We start from the raw sequence: 16,826 nt of genomic DNA on the forward strand, positions 1-16,826 counted from the left end.
TTTCCTTCAATTCTATAAACTCACCAATATCCTTCCTTCAGATGGCTTTTTTTTTCCTGTTAACTCAGAATTGGTTCTTATCTCCTGAAACTGCAGAGCCCTGATATAGTTCTCCATTGTCCATTGAATGAAGCTTACAAAGTTCTCACCCTATATTACAGATTCTCCCCATTCTGTTTATATCTCACATGATGGCTCTGCCCCAACTAAGTTTTAAGCCCCTATGTGATGATCTTCTGTGAGCTAGCAATTAGACAGTCTGCATTTTATAAGCAAGGAGGATATATAACTCATGTCTATAAGGCCTTGAGGTCCCGTGCTAGATGGCATGATATGTTTCGATCAGATTTAATTGAGAACTAGCTCTGACATTTTATTTATGTATTTATTTATTTATTGTAGAGATGTGTAGTCTTGCTATCTTGCCCAGGCTGGTCTTGAACTCCTGGACTCAAGCAATCCTCCCACTTCAGCCTCCCAAAGTGCTGGGATTATAGGTGTGAGGCACCATGCCTGGCCCTACATATTCTAAAATAAGAAAAGGTGTTCTGCTATTTAGAAATGATTGCCAAATCACCATTCTTTTCTTGGGTTTGTGCTACTGTCCAATGAGCGCATAGTGAGGGCAGTACTGCTAACACATACCAAAAAAAAAAAAAGCAAAAATAAACATAAAAAACAGAAGTACTTTCCAGAGACTAGGATTACAGACAACCTGGATATAAACTAAGTTCTGGAGGTATTTTAAAAAGAATATTCTAAAGAGTATATTCTAGGCCAGGCACGGTGGATCACACCTGTAATCCCAGCACTTTGGGAGGCCGAGGTGGATGGAACTCCTCAGGTCAGGAGTTTGAGACCAGCCTGGCCAACACGGTGAAACCCCATCTCTACTAAAAATACAAAAACTAGCCAGGTGTGGTGGTGCATGCCTGTAATCCCAGTTACTTGGGAGGCTGAGGTGAGAGAATCACTTAAACCTGGGAGGCAGAGGTTGCAGTGAGCCGAGATCACGCCACTGCATTCCAGCCTGGACAACAGGGCAAGACTTCGTCTCAAAAAAATAATAAATAAATAACTAAAAAAAGAGTATATTCTATTCCTTTGGTTGGAAATTAGATTTGGAAGTTTAAGAGAGAGGGCCCAAACAAACTAGCTCACTGACTCTTAATGAGGCCAAATCCCTCTGGGTTGTTGTATCCTGGGAATTTAAATCAAGTAGAATATATGTATATATTCTGCAAAAGGAAAGGAGTGCAAATTCGTAACAACACAAATAAAATTAAGAAAAAAGGTTGTTTCCAGATAGATGGCAAGACTATTAGTGGATTTTCTTTTCCTTCCTTATCTGCCCTGCTCGCTCGGCCAATGTTATTAGCTCCAGTCACCAATTAGCCATTGCTATCTGGGGCCGCATTCACCAGAGTTTTTTTATTACCTGATAATGGAGAGAGGTAATGAGTAAGGTAATTTCTCCTTCAAGAATGATGCAATGAGCAAGACTGTCTTGGAGTCCAATAAACTCGGGTTTATATCCTGCTCTGGCACTTGTTGGTAGATTAACTGCGGGCAAGTTATTTCCCTCTCTAAGTCTCAGTTTTTTTAACCTGTAGAAAGAGGACAGTAATGCTGGCCCCATCCTCAAGATTCTGATTCCTTTGGTCCACGGTGGCTTGAATCCTTGGAATTTTGTTTACAGTGCCCAATGGGTTGTTGTGAAGATTAAATGTATAAAAAACTCTAGAATAGTGCCTGGCACTGAGTCGAGGCTCAGTCAATGTTCCTTTCCCTTCTCCTTTGGTGCCCTCTTCTCTGGCACCATCTGTCCATTTCTACCCCAGACCTCTAATCACATTATCTGCAGGTATACCTATATGTCTGTATACATGAAAACACATAATTTAATACATAAGCATGCTATGTCCATTTCCACTTATTTGTTCAACAACTAGTTATTAAGAATTCATCTGTGCCAGGCACTGTGACAAACCAGTTAGACAAGTTCCCTGTTCTCATGGAACTTGCTTCCTAGTGGGGAGTATTATAGGTGATAATGATAGGGAGGGACAGGAAGGGAAAAGGAGTGCCACGTGGACTAGGCAGGTGAGGGAAAGCTCTCTGAAGAGGGGACCTCTGAGACCTGTAGGATGAGGAGGAGCCAGCCATGAACCAGGCTGGGGAAGAGTACCAACCACAGGGCACAGCAAGTGCAAAGGCTCTAGGGCAGGACCAGCTCGGTGAGTGTGAGGAACAGGAAGGTGCTAGTGGTGGCTAGGTGCAGTGACTCACATCTATAATCCCAGCACTTTGGGAGGCCAAGGCAGGTGGATCATCTGAGGTCAGGAGTTCAAGACCAGCCTGGCCAACATGGTGAAACCCCATCTCTACTAAAAAATATAAAAATTTGCCGGGTGCGGTGGCTCACACCTGTAATCCCAGCACTTTGGGAGGCAGAAGCAGGTGGATCACGAGGTCAGGAGTTCGAGACCAGCCTGTCCAATGTGGTGAAACCGCATCTCTACTAAAAATACAAAAATTAGCCAGGTGTGGTGACGCGTGCCTGTAGTCCCAGCTACTCGGGAGGTTGAGGCAGGAGAATGGCATGAACTGGGAAGATGGAGCTTGCAGTGAGCAGAGATCGCACCACTGCACTCCAGCCTGGGCGACAGAGCGAGAATCTATCTCCAAAACAAAACAAAACAAAACAAAACAAAAAAACAAACAAACACAAACAAACAAACATTAGCCGGGTGTGGTGGCAGGCGCCTGTAATCCCAGCTACTCGGGAGGCTGAAGCAGGAGGGTTGCTTGAACCTGGGAGGTGGAGGTTGCAGTGAGCCGAGATCACACCACTGCACTGCAGGCTGGACGACAAGAACAAAACTCTGAATCAACAACAACAACAACGAAAAAGGAAGATTCTAGTGGTGTCAGGGCTGAGAGGAAGGTAGGGGAAGAGCCAGATCCCAGAGCATCCTACTGCCCCTGGTGAGGAGTTGGGATTGAAATGGGACATACTGGAGATACTGAAGTGGGAAAGGGATGGGATCTGATTTATGTTTTGTTTTGTTTTGTATTGTTGTGTTTTGTTTTGTTTGAGATGGAGTCTCGCTCTGTCACCCAGGCTGGAATGCAGTGGCATGATCTTGGCTTACTGCAACCTCTGTGTCCTAGGTTCAAGCGATTCTCCCATCTCAGCCTCCTGAGTAGCTGGGACCACATGTCTAATTTTTGCATTTTTAGTAGAGATGGGGTTTCATCATGTTGGCCCGGCTGGTCTCAAACTCCTGGGCTCAAGTGATCTGCCCACCTCGGCCTCCCAAACTGCTGGGATTACAGGCATGAGCCACCATGCCCAGCCGGTTTATGTTTAAAGGCCTCATTCTGGTTGCTGTGTTTCAAAGGGTAGATGGCAAGGGGCCAGGATGGAAGCAAGTTCAAGTGATTACATCACATACATCACACCAGACTTGCAGACACTTGGAGATAGAAGGGAGCACAGAGGAGCTCTGGTCCAGAGACATGGGAATGCCTTGGGAACAATGGTCCTCATCCACCTCTGCACAATGCAGACACCTAGGGCACTGTTAACAAAATTCCAGCCACTGTGAACCAGTGGAATCAGAATCGCATAGATGGAGACCAGACTAACAGTATTTTTACAAAACTCTTGGGATATTTTATGGGCGTCCAGGTGGAAAACCATAGTATCTGGGTAAATTCTTCAGGGCCCAAGCTCTGGCTGCTGCCTCAGACACCTTTCCAGCATAAAACATTTGTTACTACAACATCCTTTCCTGGAATGGGCTGATATCGGCCTCTGGGGTACCTTCCCTGCACACACACTCCTGTAGGGCCAGCCTTTCCTTCCACCCCTACCATCACCCAAGGCAAACTTTGGCCAAGGGGACTGAGGGAACCCGGACTCAGAGAACATGAATGGGGAAGGGAGGAGTTGCCAGGCTTCTGGGCATGCCGTCTGCCCCGCTGCCTGGCCGTCTGCCAGGCTGGTACCCAGGAAGACTGGCGTGTGCTGCTCAGAGAGTACAGCCTCGCAGCAGCAGCCGCCATGTCCCCAGGAGGTGGATTGCTGTCTTCTCCCACCCAGTCTACTCACACTGCCAGAGGATTTTAGAACTTCAGAGACTTTAGCATAAATAGTTTCATTCTAATTTAACCATGGGTTGTCGGGGGAGGGAGCCAGACACTAAATATAGCCAGTCTTGTATTTCTGGGGCACTCCTGGAAGCTTGAGAGGGGGGAAGGAAACTTGGTCGCCTACATTCTGGCAGGCTCTGTGCTATACAATTTACAGTCCTTGCAAAAGAGCTATGAAACAGATGTTGTTATTCTCACTTGGAGATTAGAAAACTGAGGTTCAAAGAGGTAAAGTAACTTGACCAAGGTCACACAGTCAGTCGGTGCTGAGGGCCCCATGGAAACGAGGTTGGCCTCACACCAAAGCCCATGCTCAGTCCATGGATGCATCCATAGCTGCCCTGTGCTTCCTCTTGGTGTCTTTCCCCAGAACCTTCCTCCAACACCAGGAGTATCAGCATCCCTCTTTTCCGTGTTACCCCATTGGAGGCCAGGAGGGTCGCTGTCCCAGATCCCCAAACCCTGTGACTCCTTGCTGGCCCATCACTCTGTGTTTCCTTCTCCTCACACACCCCCCCATGCCTTCTACCATGGCCAAGCCTCCTCCAGCCCTTTTCTCCTCTTCTCTCCCATGTTTCCTGCAAACCCAGGCCAGAGCGCGAAGCAACCCTAAAATACACAAATAACCAAACGTGTAGGTTTAAAGGTTGTCTGTCAGCAGGGCGCCATGGCTCACGCCTATAATCCCAGCATTTTGGGAGGCCGAGGTAGGCGGCTCACCTGAGGTCAGGAGTTCGAGACCAGTCTGGCCAACATGGTGAAACCCCGTCTCTACTAAAAATACAAAAATTAGCCAGGCGTGGTGGTGTGCACCTGTAGTCCTGGCTACTTGGGAGGCTGAGGCAGGAGAATTGCTTGAGCCCGGGAGGCAGAGGTTGCAGTGAGCCAGGATCACGCCACTGCACTCCAGCCTGAGCAACAAGGCAAGACTCCGTCACCACATTTAAAAAAAAAAAAAAAAAAAGTTGTCCATTTGGGTCACCTGTTTTGATGGAGGAGTGAAGAAAGGAAGCTGTCATTCCCCTGTGCCTTGATATGCTGATGACTGCTTTGCCTGCATTTTCTCTGATTTTGCATGCTGACTCCTTAACACAGAAATTTCCCAACTCCCGCAGGCCTGCAGAGATCTCTCCTTCACAGGCTGTGCCCACAGGATAAGCATTTACCTAGGAAACAAACTTATCCCATAATAATCTCCTGCTGTTGCATATGGGTATATTAAAACTAACCCCCTCCTAGCACTTTGGGAGGCCAAGGTGGGAAGATTGCTTGAGTCCAGGAGTTTGAGACCAGCCTGGGCAACACAGTGAGACCTCATTCCTATAAAATTTTTTTTTAATTAAAAAAACACTAACTCCCACCACCATCCACTCCGGCTAAACTAAAGGGTTATGTTTATACCCTGTGTTTATGTGTGTTATGTTCATGTGTGTTCCCCCCTTACCCAACACTTCGGTTTTGAATGTGTTCTTGTTGACTGGGTGATTGGCTGACCCTGTAGTATATAGGGACCCCTCAATTCATATCTGAAAGGTGGCACCTCAGGGACTATGGAATGTCCTTATCTCAGGTGCTCTGCCAGGCCCCCTAGGGATCTTAGTTAGTCCTCACAACAAACCTAGGCAGCATTACTCCCATTTCACAGCTAAGGAAATTCAAGATCAGAAAGGATGTCACTTGCTCCAAGGCAAGACAGGGAGTAGAGAGCAGAAATGGGATTCTAGTCCGCGGTGCTCTGGTCCACAAGGCCCGTGGCATCTGAGACGCCTCGTGTGCTTCATCTCTACCAGACTCAAGATGCCCCAAGGTGGAGACCAGGCTTGGATTCCCCATGGGCATTAGCACAGAACCCTACACAGGGCAGTTGTATGGTAAATGTTTGCTCAGTAAATTGTCAGAGGAAGTTTACACCGATTACCAATTGTGTGAGAACCAGCACTGGGGAAAGAGGAAGTGTTTGCACAGTGATAAGGCCTGTGTGCCTAATGGTACACCCCGTGCCCTGGGCTGGTGGTGAGAGTGGGAGGTGGGCAGCAGAGTGGGGCAGTGCGAGATGCCTGCCCCAACAGGGCTGAGGGAAGGACTGTGGTGCCCAAGAGACCTGGGATATAGTGGGGGATAGTAGGGACATCCTGAGGGTTGACTGATTGCTAGCTCCCCGGCATCAAGACCTTCAGGTTCTCCCACCAGAAGGAGCTACAGAGACACAGGGGAGTGAGAGGGAGGCAGCCTCTCAATGGACACAGGTCTCTACAGTGCTCCTGCAATACTTCTCTGCTTGGGCCCCCGGGCTAAGATATCCTTTGAAATTTTGTAGACGAAGCCATGCCCCTACAGCTCTTGCATTCTGCATAGCTGCAGAATTAGCACCATGTGGACACACCACCAAGGTTTACCACTGTTTGTTTGTTTGTTTGTTTGTTTGTTTTCAGACAGAGTGTCACTCTGTTGCCAGGCTGCGTGAAGTGGTGCAATCTCGGCTCACTGCAACCTCCGCCTCCTGGGTTCAAGCGATTCTCCTGCCTCAGCCTCCCGAGTAGCTGAGACTACAGGCACCTACCACCACGCCTGGCTAATTTTTGTATTTTTAGTAGAGACAGGGTTTCACCATGTTGGCCAGGTGGGTCTCAAACTCCTGACCTGTGGTCCACCTGCCTCGGCCTCCCAAAGCGCAGGGATTACAGGCATGAGCCACTGCACCCGGCCTGTTTTTTTTGTTTGTTTGTTTTTCTTTTCTATTTTTTTTTTAAGACAGATTTTCACTCTTGTTGCCCAGGCTGGAGTGCAATGGCGCAATATCGGCTCACTGCAATATATGCAACCTCTGCCTCCCTGGTTCAAGCACTTCTCTTGCCTCAGCCTCCCGAGTAGATGGAACTATAGGCACGCGCCACCACTCCTGGCTAATTTTTTTTTTTTTTTTTAGACGGAGTCTTTCTTTGTTGCCAGGCTGGGTGCAGTGGTGCAATCTCGGCTCACTGCAACCTCTGCCTCCTGGGTTCAAGTGATTCTCCTGCCTCAGCCTCCTGAGTAGCTGGGACTGCAGGTGTGTGCTACCACCATGCCCAGCTAATTTTTGTATTTTTAGTAGAGATGAGGTTTCACCATGTTGGCCAGGATGGTCTCAATCTCGTGACCTTGTGATCCACCTGCCTTGGCCTCCCAAAGTGCTGGGATTACAGGCGTGAGCCACCATGCCCAACCTATTTTTTGTGTGTTTTTAGTAGAGATGGGGTTTCACCATGTTGGCCAGGCTAGTCTCGAACTCCTGACCTTGGGTGATCCACCTGCCTTGGCCTCCCAAAATGCAGGGATTACAGGCATGAGCCACTGCGCTTGGCCAAGGTTTACCTCTTAGATGTTTTAGTGGGTCAAGCATCACCTGGGCCTGCATGAGCCATGGCTGGGGCAGCTAAGGAGTGCTGCACCAGAATGCATCAAGCAGACCAAAGATAGTTCTGGGCAGTGAGCCAGAGGGCTCCCAGTCCAGTCTCCTGAAACCCTTCTGCCCTCCTAAAGCTCTGGGCCTGAGCAGCAGCCTTGAAACTCCCTGTAATACCTTTAGGGTCATTCTCACATTTTTTTGATGATCCTTTCTATCTGGGTTTGTTTTTTTTTTTCCGAGACGGACTCTCGCTCTGTCACCCAGGCTGGAGTGCAGTGGTACCATCTTGGCTTACTGCAACCTCCACCTCCTAGATTCAAGCGATTCTCCTGCCTCTGCCTCCCGAGGAGCTGAGACTATGGGCACACGCCACCACACCCGGCTAATTTTTTTTTTTTTTTGAGATGGAGTCTCGCTCTGTCACCCAGGCTGGAGTTCAGTGGTGCAATCTCGGCTCACTGCAACCTCTGCCTCCTGGGTTCAAGCAATTCTTCTGCCTCAGCCAACAGAGTAGCTGGAGCTACAGGCACACACCACCATGCCCGGCTAATTTTTGTTTTTTTAATAGAGACAGGGTTTCACCATACTGGCCAAGCTAGTCTCGAACTCCTGATATAGTGATCCACCCGCCTCAGCCTCCCAAAGTGCTGGGATTACAGGCGTGAGCCACCGCACCCAACATTTTTTTTTTTTTAGATGGAGTTTCGCTCTTGTTACCCAGGCCTGGAGTGCAATGGCATGATCTTGGCTCACCACAACCTCTGCCTCCCGGGTTCAAACGATTCTCCTGACTCAGCCTCCCGAGTAGCTGGGATTACAGGCATGCGCCACCATGCCTGGCTACTTTTGTATTTTTAGTAGAGATGAGGTTTCTCCATGTCAGTCAGGCTGGTCTCGAACTCCTGACCTCAGGTGATCCGCCTGCCTTGGCCTCCCAAAGTGCTGGGATTACAGGTGTGAGTCACCACGCCCAGCCTAATTTTTGTGTTTTTTTAGTAGAGATGGGGTTTCACCATGTTGGCCTGGCTGGTTTCGAACTCCTGACCTCAAGATCTGCCCACCTTGGCCTCCAAAAGTGCTGGGATTACAGGCGTGAGCCATCATGCCTGGCCTAAAATGCACACTCTTGAGCCCCATCCCTAGAAGGCCTGATTTATTGAAAGCAGTGACAGTGGGGGCTAGGGCAGAAAGGACAGACATGTATATTTTTAACCAATTCCTGAGAAGATTCTGATGCAGGTGGTCTAGAGGCAAGAGGAAAAGACATGTACAATATGGGCGTAACTAAATGGCTTGGTGGAAAAGATCACGTCTATGTGGCAGGAACTGGCAAGGCCTCCTGGACAAGGTAGCATTCGACCTGGGCTTTAAGGATGGGAAGGATTTTATACATTCTTCTACACTTTTCCATTTGGAGGCTGATTGGGTGCCCACCCCCTCTCCCCTAATCCCCAAAGACATGTTGAAGTCCTAATTTCTGGAACCTGTGAAGGTAACCTTACTTGGCAAAAGAGTCTTTGCAGACGTAATTAAGTTAAGGATCTTGAAATCATCCTGGATTCTCTGGATGGGTCCTAAGTCCAATGAAAAGTGTCTTTATGAGACACAGAGAGAAGAGACACAGACAGAAGACAGAAGGCCATGTGAAGACAGAAGCAGAGATTGCAATGATGCAGCCACAAGCCAAGGAATGCCTGGAACCACCGAAGAGGCAAGGAAGGATTCTCCCTTAGAGCCTTCAGAGGGATTGCATCCCTGCCAACACCTTGATTTCAGACTTCTGGCTTCCGGATCTGTGAAAGAAAATATTTTCTGTTGTTTTCAGCTACCCAGTCTGTGTTCATTTGTTACAGCAACCGGCACTTTGGGAGGAAATGAATACAGTCTTTCATCCTAGTCCCAAAAGCTGCTCTGGGGAGGTCTTTGCAACTACACTCGCCCCATGGAGGTCAGAGCCTGCAGACACTTGAGCTGTGCTTGCCAAATCCCTGGCTGGGACCCCAGACCCTAAAGGAGGATGGTGAAGCACAACTGTTAGTGATGCAGTATCATCGTCCTTGTGAACTTGATACTTCTTCACTTCTCTTTGGATGCAGATTGGAAGAAGTCAAAGAAAGGCTCTGTTCTCAGTTTCTGGCTTCACATTTTACAAAGGAGGAAGTCAACACCTAGAAAGGGTAACTATCAGCCCAAGGTCACCCAGCAAGTGGGTGGCAAAGGCAAAGCCTCTGTCCAGAGCACATTCCTATGGGATGCCCAGTCTGTATCATTAAGGTCTGGTTGTGATAATGATTAATAATGTTATTTTAATTTTACTCCAAAAAAAGTTGATTGCCTCTAATGACTTTGCTTGGTGGTCAGTCTTCTTGTCTCTGACCAACATGTGGGTAGTGGCTTTTGACCTCTGGCTTAGAAACGAGGATGGTCTTCTTCCCCATAGTTGTGTCTTCTGCTTTAGGGATACAAGCTGAGCTATCTTTGGAAGCCGTCATCCAAAATGCAGAAGTTAGCCATCTGTAGAACTGACAGCACTGGTTGCGGTTTTGAAACACCAAATGTTGGAGAAGTGCGTCTTTAGAAAGGTTATTAATACTTCCTTTGTCCACGTGCCACGATGACTTTCTGTAAGGGAAAAGAAAAAGGCTCCCCCATGTGCCTGTGCAGAGAGCTTCCTCCTCGTCTGAGTCCTCCTAGCTTCCCATTCCTCCCTCTTTGCTAAAACTTGAGCTGGTAGCACGTGGCCAGCAGAGGAATGAACCTTGTCCTCAAGCTGGTATTGCAGGTACTCTACTTACCAGAGGACAAATTCACATAGTGTTCCAGGTGAAAGGGTGGCAGTGCTTCAGTAGGGGAAACAGGAATGTACATCAAACTGAGCAATATTTATTGAGAGTATGCTACATGAAAGGCATTGAAAGGTTAGGTGCTGAGATAGGAATGGGCAAGCATTACTTTGGAGCATTGGTTTTCAACTATGGATGTACGCTGAGTCACAAGGGAGTTTTTAAAAAAATACTGATGCCCAGGTTACATCCCACATCAATTACATCAGAATGTCCGGGAATGGGAGACAGGCATCGGTATTTTCTGCGGTTTTTTGTTGTTGTTGTTGTTGTTGTTGTTGAGACAAGGCCTCGCTTTGTCACCCAGGCTGGAGTATGGTGGCACAATCTCGGCTCACTGCAACCTCCACCTTCTGGGTTCAAGCTATTCTCCTGCCTTAGCCTCCCAAGTAGCTAGGGTCACAGGTGCATGCCACCACGCCTGACTAATTTTTGTATTTTCAGTACAGATGGAGTTTCGCCATGTTGGCCAGGCTGGTCTGGAACTCCTGACCTCGGATGATCCACCCGCCTTGGCCTCACAAAGTGCTGGGATTACAGGCGTGAGCCACCGCACCCAGCCAGCATCAGTAGTGTCTAAAGATCCCCAGGTGATTTCCAATGTGCAGCAAAGTTAGGGAACCACTGAAATATACTATTTCCATGTGCCATACCCAGATGTTTTGTTTTCATTCATCTAAGTTGGTAGTTTTTAAAAACTGCTCAGGTGATACTCAGAGACTATTCATTCCAGTAGATAATAAAAAGAATATAGGCCAGGCACGGTGGCTCACACCTGTAATCCCAGAACTTTAGGAGGCTGAGGTGGGCGGATCACCTAAGGTCAGGAGTTCGAGACCAGCCTGGCCAACATGGTGAAACCCCGTCTCTACTAAATATACAAAAAATTAGCCGGGTGTGGTGGCGGGCACCTGTAATCCCAGCTACTCGGGAGGCCGAAGCAGGAGAATCGCTTGAACTGGGGAGGCAGAAGTCGCGGTGAGGCCAGATTGTGCCATTGCACTTCAGCCTGGGCAAAAAGAGTGAAACTGGATTTCAAAAAAAAAAGAATGCAGTCATACAGGCAATATCAAGATGCCTGCAGCTGGTACTCTTTTTCCATCTATATGGTCCATCTCTCTCACAGGTTGGAGCTTTTGTTGAAGGATAATGAGTTTTGGCAGATTTCAGAGCCAACCAGTGATGGTGGATGCCAGATACTGACCACTTAATGGCCTGGAGAGGAAAACCAAAACTTTCTCAGAACCAGGAATGAAGATCTATAACGGTGTAGTTCTTCACTCTAGACCACAGAACTTTAAGGTTTCAGAACCCTTTTGAAGTAATCCCAAGCCCTCTGAGAATCTTCTTGTACTCAGGCTTCAGGCACAGCTGTGTCCACGTGCTGAATGTAGCTAGTGTTTGGAGATGGATGCATTTTGACTCTCCATTAATCTTCCTTTGGAGGCCTCAACTCTGGAGCTATTTCTCAAAGCTCTGAGCAACTTTCCCATTTCTTTCTTTCTCAATATTTTTTCCCCTTCCTTTGTAGGTCTACAGACATAAGGTAAACTAGGGCCCCCGCAGTTCCCACTGGTCCTCCCTTACCCCACCTCTTTCTCCCATAGAGTCTCATCTTTACAATTCCATTTTTCTTTTTGTCTCTTGGTTCCTCCACTCAGACTAGTTCAGTGGATTTCTTTTTCCCTCATTCCTTCCTTGGGATATTGTCTTCCTGGCCTCTAGGACTTCATCTCTCTGCACCAGGACCCGGGGCCAAAGCTCTTCATAAGCAAGTAATGCTTATGGGGCAGAGGAGATGCCTCTCTTCTTTTAGTCCTGTTCTTTTCAACTTTGGTTTATTTTCAAAGAATATGAGTAGATCGGTGATGGTTCATGTAACGGTTCTTACATTTTCTGAACTTGTTCTTTTGAGACACATCTTATAAATTTTGCTTGCATCATCTCTAAAATTCTTCCTAATAAATTTTGTTGTTGTTGTTAAATCCAGCCCACTTATATCAATCACTAGAAGAACTTTGGTCCTGGCAATCGGACTTACAGGTTATATAATAGCATCTAAGACAGGGTTCTAATTGTTTATCTCAACAATATCCTGTAGAAAACATTGATAAAGGGCAATAACTTTCACGAGAAGCTGGTGGGGGTTGTTCTGAAAAAAACTTTCTCAAACTGTTTTTTTGCCCTCCTCTCACAGGAACATAACAATCAACACAGAAAAAGACTTTTTTTTTTTTTTTTTTTCTGGAGTACAGTGGTATGATCTTGGCTCACTGCAACCTTCGCTTCCTAGGTTCAAGCAATTCGCCTGCCTCAGCCTCCTGAGTAGCTGGGATTACAGGCACCCACCACCATGCCTGGCTAATTTTTGTATTTTTAGTAGAGAAGAGGTTTCACCATGTTGGCCAGGCTGGTCTCGAACGAACTCCTGACCTCAAGTGATCCTCCCATCTCAGCCTTCCAGAGTGCTAGGATTACAGGCATGAGCCACCCTGCCTGGCCCAGAAGAAGACTTTTGAGTTCAAATGTATGAAAGTTTTTCCTCACATACCAAGCAGCGGGGCATCCTCTGATTCAACTGCAACACCATCTACCTAGAGATAGCATCAGATCCTACAGGATGAGGGCTCTGTCCCCAAGACTTCCCCCAACTCCGCCCCCAACCAAACCAAAGTCCAGGCCTTCGGAACTTCTAACCAATGGGCTTTAAGTAGGGTTCCCACAACTCCCTCTTTGAGTTTGATTAATTTGCTGGAAAGGCTCATAGAACTCAGGGAAACACTTAAGTTTTTTGGCTTATTATAAAGGATATTACAAAGGATACAGATAAAAGATGTGTAGGAAGAGGTGTAGGGGAAGGAGCAGGAAGCTTCTACACCCCCCCTGGGTGCTCTACCTTCCGGGAGCCTCCATGTGTTCAGTTATCTGGGAGCTCCCAAAACCAGTCCTCTTGGGCTTTTACGGAAACTTCATGATGTCAACATTCCTTCCCCCAGGGAACAGGGAAGGACCGTCTCTGGGGAAAGTCTTAGGACCCACAATCAGAAAGGTGGGGGAAAATTAGAGTCCTGCCTTGGGGCAGGTGAAAGGAGAGCAGAAGAAGGTCAGCAAGATTCTATTACCTGAGGCCTGCCTCTGAGGACTGACACACCCAACATTACAACAAAAACTGTAACAAGGGCTATGGGAGTTATGAGCCAGAAACTTGGGAGAAAAATCGTATGTATACCACAGGGTTCATGTTTCCCACCTAGGCAGATAAAAATATAGCACCATACCATGAGAATCTGGAAAAGAAAATAAATCTCGTTTTTTCTTTTCTTTTTTCTTTTTTTTGAGAGGGAGTTTCAGGTTTCACTCTTGTTGCCCAGGCTGAAGTGCAGTGGCACAGTCTTGGCTCACTGCAGCCTCCACCTCCCGGGTTCAAGCGATTCTCCTGCCTCAGCCTCCCAAGTACCTGAGATTACAGGCTCCCGCCACCACGCCTAATTTTTTGTATTTTTAGTAGAGAGAGGTTTCACCATGTTGGCCAGGCTGGTCTCGAACTCCTGATCTCACGTGATCCACATGCCTCAGCCTCCCAAAGTGCTGGGATTACAGGCATGAGCCACCACACCCGACCAATAAAATCTTGTTTTTTCAAGTAAAATGAGTTGGGAGAGGCTAGTGGATCTTATACTAGCCTCTAAGTGAAAGTAGAGAAAGATGGCCCAAGAATTTAAAACTTCTTAGTAGAGTGGAAACTAAATCGTAAATACCAAGTTTTATCAAATGTAATGACAAAAATTGGTCTGCAGTTAGGAACTCTCATTTCTATTTTCAGCTCTAACACTGACTCATTGTATGACTTGAGGCAAGTCACTAAGCAGTTTCAGACCTCAGCTTCTCCGTATAAAAAATGGCAATTAAAATATTGTACCTACTAGATAGAGGAACTAGCATTTATGGAGCAACTGCTCTATGTTCATCTCGTGCTAGGAGCTTTATATTATGTTGTGTTTCATTTATTCAGTAAGTATTTGTTGAGCACCAACTATGGACAGGATATGGTGCCTGATCTCAGGGAAAGATCAGGCAAAAATCAAAGCCCTTGCTCTTCTGAGCTTAAATTCCAGTGGGGTGGGGTGATAACAAACAAGAAAGATATATAGAAGATACTTTCAAACAGTGACAAGAGCCACGTAGATAATAAAACCAGGGCCGAGTGCAGTAGCTCACACCCGTAATCCCAGCACTTTGGGAGGCAGAGGCTGGAGCTCAGGAGTCTGAGACCAGCCTGGGCAACATAGTGAGACCTCATCTCTACTAAAAGAAAAAATTTAGCCAGGTGTGGTGACATGTGCCTGTAGTCCCCAGCAGGGGAGGCTGAGGTGGGAGAATCGCTTGAGCCAGGGAGATGGAGGCAGCACTGAGCTATGATGGCGCCACTGCACTCCAGCCTGGGTTACAGAGCAAGACCCTGTCTCTAAAAAAAAAAAAAAAAAAAAAAGAGCCGGGCGCGGTGGCTCACACCTGTAATTTCTGCACTTTGGGAGGCCAAGGCAGGCAGATCACTTGAGGTCAGGAATTCAAGACCAGCTTGGCCAATGTGGTGAAACCCCATCTCTACTAAAAATACAAAAATTATCCAGGCACAGTGGCAAGTGCCTGTACTCCCAGCTACTCGGAAGGCTGTGGCACGAGAATCGTTTTAACCCAGGAGGCGGAGGTTGCAGAGAGCCGAGATCATGCCACTGCACTCTAGCTTGGGCAACAGAGGGAGACTCCATCTCAAAAAAGAAAAAAAAAGAAAAATAAAGATAATAAAACCAGATAACGTGATAGAAAGTAACCCAAGGGCGGGGATACTTATGTGGGGTGGGGACATTCAGTTGGGACCTAAATGATGAGGAGCAGTCAGCAGAGTCTATGAGACAACAGCTGAGAAGGAGAGCTCCAGGTAGGCAGCAAGGTCCAAGGCTCTGATGCAGGTAGGGGCTTAAACTGTTTGGAAGGCCAGGTAAGATATTAATGGGTGGGATGATCACAGAGAGGCAGGCATGAGCCAGAGCACAGTGGCCTTCAGCCTTCAGGCTGTGGCTGGGTGTTTGGATTTTAATTTAGTTGATCTGCTTTACTTAAAAAAAAAAAATCATTCTGGGTACATTAATGAGTATGATTATTGTCAGGCAATAATAAAAGCAGAGATAACCATTAAGGAGGCTATTGTCTTGTTTGCTTAACTGACAGAAATAAATTTTTCTGTAAAAGGTCAGATAACAAATATTTCAGGCTTGCAGGTCACTTGAGCTCTCTATCGCACATTCTTCTCTTCTTTCTCCTCCTCCTTTTTTTTTTTAACTGCCCTCAAAAAATGTAAAAGCCATTCTTAGCTCTTGCACAATAAAAAACAGGAGGTTGCATGCCAGATTTGGCCTGCCTAGCTAGGCAGCAGTTTATGGACCCCTAGCTTACAGAGAAGTAGAAACTGACCAGCATACATTTTAGGACCCAATCCAGAACTGATGGGACTTGATGAACTGACTCTGTCTGGGGAGAAGGTTAGTTAAAGAGGAAACAAGAATGGTGTCATTGACTAGGCAGAAGGTGGTGCCATTTACTGAGATGCAGAAGAAGTAGATTTGGCAGCAGGGATGGGGGAAGAGGGGAGAAGAGAAATCAGGAGTTAAGTATGAATTGCCTATTAGTCCTTCAAGTGGAGACGTCAAGTAGGGGGCTCGATATAGACTCTGGAGCTTATGGGAGAGGTCAGGAGATCCATGTTTGGGAATTATCGGTCTACAGATACATTTAAAGTCATGGGATTGGGCTAGGGGTGGTGGCTCACGCCTGTAATCCTAGCACTTTGGGAGGCCAAGGAGGGTGAATCACCTGAGGTCAGGAGTTCGAGACCAGCCTGACCAATATGGTGAAACACCATCTCTACTAAAAATACAAAAATTAGCTGGGCGTGGTGTTATGTGCCTGTAGTCCCAAGTCCCAGCTACTCGGGAGGCTGAGACAGCAGAAGTGCTTGAATCCGAGAGGTGGAGGTTGCAGCGAGCTGACATTGCGCCACTACACTCCAGCCGGGGGACAGAGCACAATTCCATCTCAAAAAAAAAAAAAATCTAAGGCCGGGCGCAGTGGCTCACACCTGTAATCCCAGCACTTTGGGAGGCTGAGGTGGGCAGATCACCTGAGGTCAGGAATTCGAGACCAGCCTGACCAACATGGAGTAACCCCGTCTCCACTAGAAATACACAATTAGCCAGATGTGGTAGTGCATGCATGTAATCCCAGCTACTCAGAAGGCTAAGGCAGGAAAATCGCTTGAACCCTGGAGGCGGAGGTTGCTGTGAGCTGAGATTGCACCATTGCACTCCAGCCTGGGCAACAAGAGTGAAATCCTGTCTCAAAAAAATAAAAATAAAAAAATATATAAAAATAAAATCATGGGA

At 47.1% G+C, this 16,826-nt stretch overlaps 1 pseudogene; it reads left to right on the plus strand.

Moving 5' to 3' along the window:
* The first annotated feature begins 575 nt into the window (after positions 1-575).
* On the plus strand, positions 576-741 carry LOC115832689 (annotated as a pseudogene).
* The last annotated feature ends 16,085 nt before the right edge of the window (positions 742-16,826 follow it).

Source organism: Nomascus leucogenys, chromosome 22a, assembly GCF_006542625.1.
Source record: "Nomascus leucogenys isolate Asia chromosome 22a, Asia_NLE_v1, whole genome shotgun sequence".
Classification (NCBI taxonomy): Eukaryota; Metazoa; Chordata; class Mammalia; order Primates; family Hylobatidae; genus Nomascus; species Nomascus leucogenys.